The 5,463-nt window shown below is 43.2% G+C and overlaps 1 protein-coding gene across 1 annotated transcript in view; it reads right to left on the bottom strand.

Annotated features, from left to right (window-relative positions):
* Positions 1 to 4,457, bottom strand: part of PRDM8 (PR/SET domain 8) — a 16,609-nt gene extending 12,152 nt beyond the window's left edge. Inside the window, exons 1-2 of the mRNA XM_026081621.1 lie at positions 4,444 to 4,457; positions 78 to 170 (exon numbers count right to left, since the gene is read on the bottom strand). The gene's annotated coding sequence lies outside the window, so the exon portion shown is untranslated. The remainder of the gene's footprint in view (positions 1 to 77; positions 171 to 4,443) is intronic.
* Positions 4,458 to 5,463: the final 1,006 nt, after the last annotated feature.

Raw genomic sequence — 5,463 nt, 5'->3', positions numbered from 1 at the left:
GGGGCGGGGGGGGGGGGCGGATTTTGCGCCTGCCGTGCTCAGCACCCCCTTCCCCTCCCGCGGCCGCGCTCACTCACTGTCGGTGCGGGGTCCGGCCTGGGGCGCGCCGGGGCAGACCAGGGAGATGCGCAGAGGCAGGGGTTGCCTGCAAGCACCGGCTGGAGCCGACACTGAAAGTCCAGGAAAAAAAGAAGKTTTTTTTAGGTCCCCTGGCATGTGAGGGAAACCGACACAAATATGATTTATGCACCAATTGAAAACGTGGGTGACGAGCAGGAGACACCGATTTATTACCCTCCCTTGTACAGTTTTGTTTCTCTCGCAGAACTGTGAGCGAGATTGAATTCTGTGTCGAAGGCAAAAGTTACGCCGCGGCTTTTCCCAAGCAGTATMGTGTCCAGTAGCACTGTATTATGTCAAAAAACTGGCATGGCAGCCAGTGGCACATCTGCTAGGTGTGGATGACATTCATTAGCCAAGGTTCTCTGCTAAACGGCCTGCCAGAGTCTCAGCAGTAATGCCCAATGCCAATCACTCGGCTGCTGCCAGCTCCAAGGCAATCCTGCTTCAGGGATGGCTTCCTTCCATGCTGGCACCCRAAACAGAGGAAACAATGCATTTAGATGGAAGGGACGTGAGTGAGGTTGCATATGGGAGCACCAAGCAGATGTAGCAGAAGAGGAGATGAAGTTGTGAAGTGTCATTTAATAATTGCAGCACACAGGAGAYAGAGCAGCAAGTCAAGGATTAGGAAGGGAAAGCGTTAACATCTTGCCCAGATACCAGGTGGACAGTAGTAGATGCTTTTTGACAGCAAAGGTAATGAGACTAATCCAGCAAATTGTGTGTTTGTGCCCATAAAGGACAGGYGAGGTCTTCAGCATGGGACTGCACATCAAGGCAGCCTGGAAAACAGCTTTAGGTCTGTGAATATGTCAGTGTTTCACATCTTGGGATCCATTCACATGGGTTTGAAATTCAACAGTGAAGCCATCAGTGAGGACTTAGAGATGCCATTCTAAGTGTGTTGTGCAGAGAGGCTTCTTCCTTGCTTTTAGKTTTTTTGTAAATAAACCCAAGCAATTTGAAGGAGCTCTTCAAAACCACCCAAAACTGATGGCAGGGCAGGCCTGCAGAGCTTGCCTAGCTGCTGCCTGGACACGACAAGCCCCRAACTGCTCTTCCACACAGAAACTTCAGACACTACCTGCTGCCTTCTCAGGGAACATGCTGCACATAACTGCTCGTTCATCTGACTCGAGTTGTTGTTCCTCCTGCGAGTCCACCCAGCGCAATCTGGACATCTTCTGTGCTCTTGATCTAGCAGGTTTGGAGCTGTTTTTGACATCTTGGTTTATAGCCTAAAAAGGGCATGTGTATAACCGGAGCAGGCCAGGTGCTCACCACACACAAMATGCTCTCATTTGAGTGATCTGGAGGCAAGAGATGGAGGGAAGAAGCACCTGCTCAGTCCTGCTACCACCATCTCTCCTTGAGGAGAGGCTCAGTTTCCCTCTGTCCATAGCCCTTAAAAAGGTTCTTCTTCCTATAAAATGATTAAAATCGCTTGTGACAGTGTGGATGTAAAGAAGGTGCTGGAAGTAGCTTGTCCTTGTGGCTGCCTCAAAATTGAAGCCAGCCACCGTGCTGGGCATAACAGGACCTGGTGTGAAGGGTTATAGCCTAGACAGAGCRCAGGAGGCCCTCCACCCATGGGGGTCACTTGGAAGTTGCAGCCATTTGTTTGTGGCAACAGGATTGTCTGAAGTGGTGATAGTGAGGGATTAACTTGCTAATGCCATCCTCTTTTTGCTTTCATAACATTACAACTACTTAATGATGTTTGAACTTGATCCAACATTTCATTTTCAGCGAACCCAGAAAGTAACTTCAAATAGGTGAAAACTTACCTCCTTCCTCTGCCTTTAATTCTTCAGCTTCTACACCTATTTCTATTTGTTTACATCCATTCATTCAAGTAGTGGTTCAAAAATGTGCAAAATGCTACCTACACACAAGAATGTACAGTCCTTGCCACAAAGATGAATTTCAGTGACAGCCTCAGAATCTTAATTCTTCAACTGTTTTTTTGTTAAAGCTATGAAAAACCATGGGCAGCTCCCAGTGTCTTAAAAAAAAAGAACAACAACAACAACAACAACAACAAAAAAAAAACAAGAAAACCCCCTTCTTTTGGCCAGCCAAAGACTGATGAGCTTTTTTACCCAGTGTTGGCCTCTCTGCATTTATCTGTACTTTTACATCTACACATATATTTTTCTGTGGACCCTTAACAGAACAATATCCATGCTTCCCCCATCATAGTAGTGTTGTTCACCATGGTGGTGACCATCTCTAATGCCATGTGTGCTCTGCCTCAGGCTTATCTGAGGACTCTTCCCACACCCTGTGGTTGCAGTTCCCCCAATTTCCCCTGCCCAGCCATCTGCAGTGCAGGCTCAGTTGTAAGCCCTTGTCCTTTTAGCCTTCTGCTCCGACCTCCCTGGGAAGTTTTCATGATCAGCCTGCATTTTGGGTTGAGTGTTATCCACCTTCTGCTTAGTTTGAGCTTGCTTTTGTTCTGATTAGTTGGTTGTCCTCAACCAATAAACATCTGCAAATTGTATTTGCACCTTTTTTCCCCTTTTCATAGTTTAACACTTGCTGTACTATACCAACATGCTTCTGGCACGGGCTGTGTGACACCTGTAAAATTGAATCCACAGGCAATGGAACTAAACACATTTTAAGAGCAGGAGATAAACTAATAGGTAGAATTTAATACTTCTAGCCCAATCTCCAAATGTTATGCCTTTGTTTAACTTTAAATATGTGAGTAATCCCATTTTATCTACTCTGGTGCTTAAAGTTAAGCTTATTAAGTGTTTGCATGGCAGTGGTCTACATGCAGAGGAGTCAGAAAAGAAAGGAAAGAAAAGAGTGCGACACTGCTCAGAAGGGCAGTTCTCGCAGTGGAAAACAATGCCTTGCTCTCCTTCCCCCAAGGGCAATGTTCTCTTTTCAGCTGCTCATGGTGCTGTACAGCACTGGCATCAGGCTCTCCCTCTGTGTTTGGTGTTTCCATTGACATTAGCTATGTAAATGCGGTAATAATTAGGGCTGTCAAGATGAAAAAAATATATTTTAAAATTGTTGCCAAAACAAAAACCTGATTTTTTTTTAATTCCACGTTGAACTCAGTGATTCATCTCATCTGAAACTGTATGTCATTTTATTTTCAAGGTGTTTTTCTCGCTACTCATTAAAACCGTATTCATTGTCACTATTTTCAGACAACTATGTGGGAGAGAACATAGTTATCACTGTTCCTACAATGAGAACTCTGGGCAGAAAAGCACTTATGCACATGCTTCCTTCACTTTCAAAGGATTTTAAGCACATACACTTAAATTTAAGTGTAAGTACTTTTTGGAACAGGGAATGTCTCATAGAATCGGGGCTTGATTCAAAAGCTGTACATCCAAAGAGCTCTGTCTCTTAACTCTTTGCTTTAAGCACTAGAAAATCTCCTGCTTCAGCAGTATAAAACAGTGTCATGTTGTTTGATACATTTCTTGGCACATGCACATTCTAATTCACAATAATATCATTTCTTTCCTTTTTTAGTTTGCTTTTCTTTGGGTGCAATGTACTATGTTTTACTGTATGTACTACTACATACTGCTTGCACAATGTTTTGCATGATCTAATATTCTTTGTTCAAAACTGCAAAAAAATCTAAATAAAGACTATAGTGTGTCGCATCAGTATAGGCATCAGCTAACGTTTTCTACGGCATATGGTACTTCAGAAGCCATATGTACCACTGTTTAGTGATTCTGGCAAAGAGGCACAGAATGGTGAAATCCAACTGCCAGGATTTCTGAAAACAAATATGTAAATGCTCCAGTGCTTTTGTTATTCATAACATACCTCTAACACAGCACATACAATATGCTGTTCATTCTGTAACTAGTATACTACTAAACTATATTTACTTCAGTTCTCATTTTAAGATTTCTCTATGTATGATTCCTCCATCCTTTCCAGCAAAATCAGTTTAAATTGGAATTAAAAAAAAGAAAGGGATTTTACCTATTGTAAAGGATCCAATTTTTTTTGGATCATAGATCCACATARGAATCTAATAGTGGAACAAAGAAACACATTATTTCAGTCCAAGAATGCCCATTTTAACTAGTGGGATGAAAGCAAGAGAAGGAAACTGCATTTATTAAGAAGATCTGTTTCTACTGAGTGAAGTCTGTTAAACCAGGAATAGTCTCCCAGGGAAAACTGGTTGGTTGGCCCTGCTCACTGGCTAATGTAAAGCTAGTAGGCTGACAAATCCTTTGGGAATATATTCTAGGAACCAATTGTTGTGGGGAAACAGATGATTTCAGACACGTGCTCAAAGGTAGATGGGAGCTGCAAAACGCTGACCTGGGTTGGGAGTCATCCTGGCAAGCCGGCGTTTGGTCRCTAGCAGAGAAACAAAGGAGACGCGCTCCCCGGCCTCAGGTTTCTCCCCAGAAGGGCCATCAGCATCTGTGCCGGCATCTTTTGTGCAGCAACCTAAGAAGTCAGAGCACAGACATTAGGGCAGCACACAGAGCTACRCAGTGCCTTCCCTGTCTGTGGGAGAATAACTTGTAGAGATTGGTCCTAGCACACACATACAGCATTTGTGCATCGGTAAAGGCTCCCGGGGTAGCGTTCCTTCCAGAGCCAGCACTGGTAGGAAAACAGAAGTAAATAGACAATCCCCATTAATGATCTCTGGCAGTGAGACTTAATGGTACTACTCTCGTCTGCAGAGAGCCTGTCATGTTTGCYTGAGATTTTGCTATGAAGAAGTATTTCAAAATGTTGCTATTTAGCATTCAACTTTACTACTCACAACAAATGATTTAAAAATTCTGTAGTCATGATGGCCTGTCTTCTGGATCATCAGTGTACATGGGGATTGAAGTTATGGGTGTGATCAAATATGTTAGCAAGTTGTTCTACTTTTGTCTAGTCTGAGAAGAGGACTATTGTAAATCACTGCCAGAGCCAGTGTTTAGTTCTGCTGTGTCTCTTTGTAACACCAGTAAACAAGGCAAACCTATAGCTGGCTGGGGAATAGGATGAGAAAAACATTTGCAATGCTTCTGTGAAACGCTTGTACTGTCAGTCATCATTTTTGATATTTAAAATGTTAAAAAAAGCAAAACAATCATTTGCTTGCACAACCTTCCAGTAAAAAGTTGTCCTACTGAAAGTTCTTGAAAAATTTTGGCATTCGCCAAACATGATGACATTACATGGGTCACAGATGGGTTTCTCCCAGGAGATCAAGAGCTACTGTTTTGTTTCTTTGCCGGTCTTAAAACTGTAACATCCCTTTTCAGCAGGTACAACCTCACTCAAAGCGGTCTTATGCTCACCACGGTCTCTGCTTAACTTTCTTCCTACACGCAT

The sequence above is a fragment of the Apteryx rowi genome, unplaced genomic scaffold (genome assembly GCF_003343035.1).
Source record: "Apteryx rowi isolate R43461 unplaced genomic scaffold, aptRow1 scaffold_557, whole genome shotgun sequence".
Classification (NCBI taxonomy): Eukaryota; Metazoa; Chordata; class Aves; order Apterygiformes; family Apterygidae; genus Apteryx; species Apteryx rowi.
This window is presented reverse-complemented; position numbering and strand designations above follow the sequence as displayed.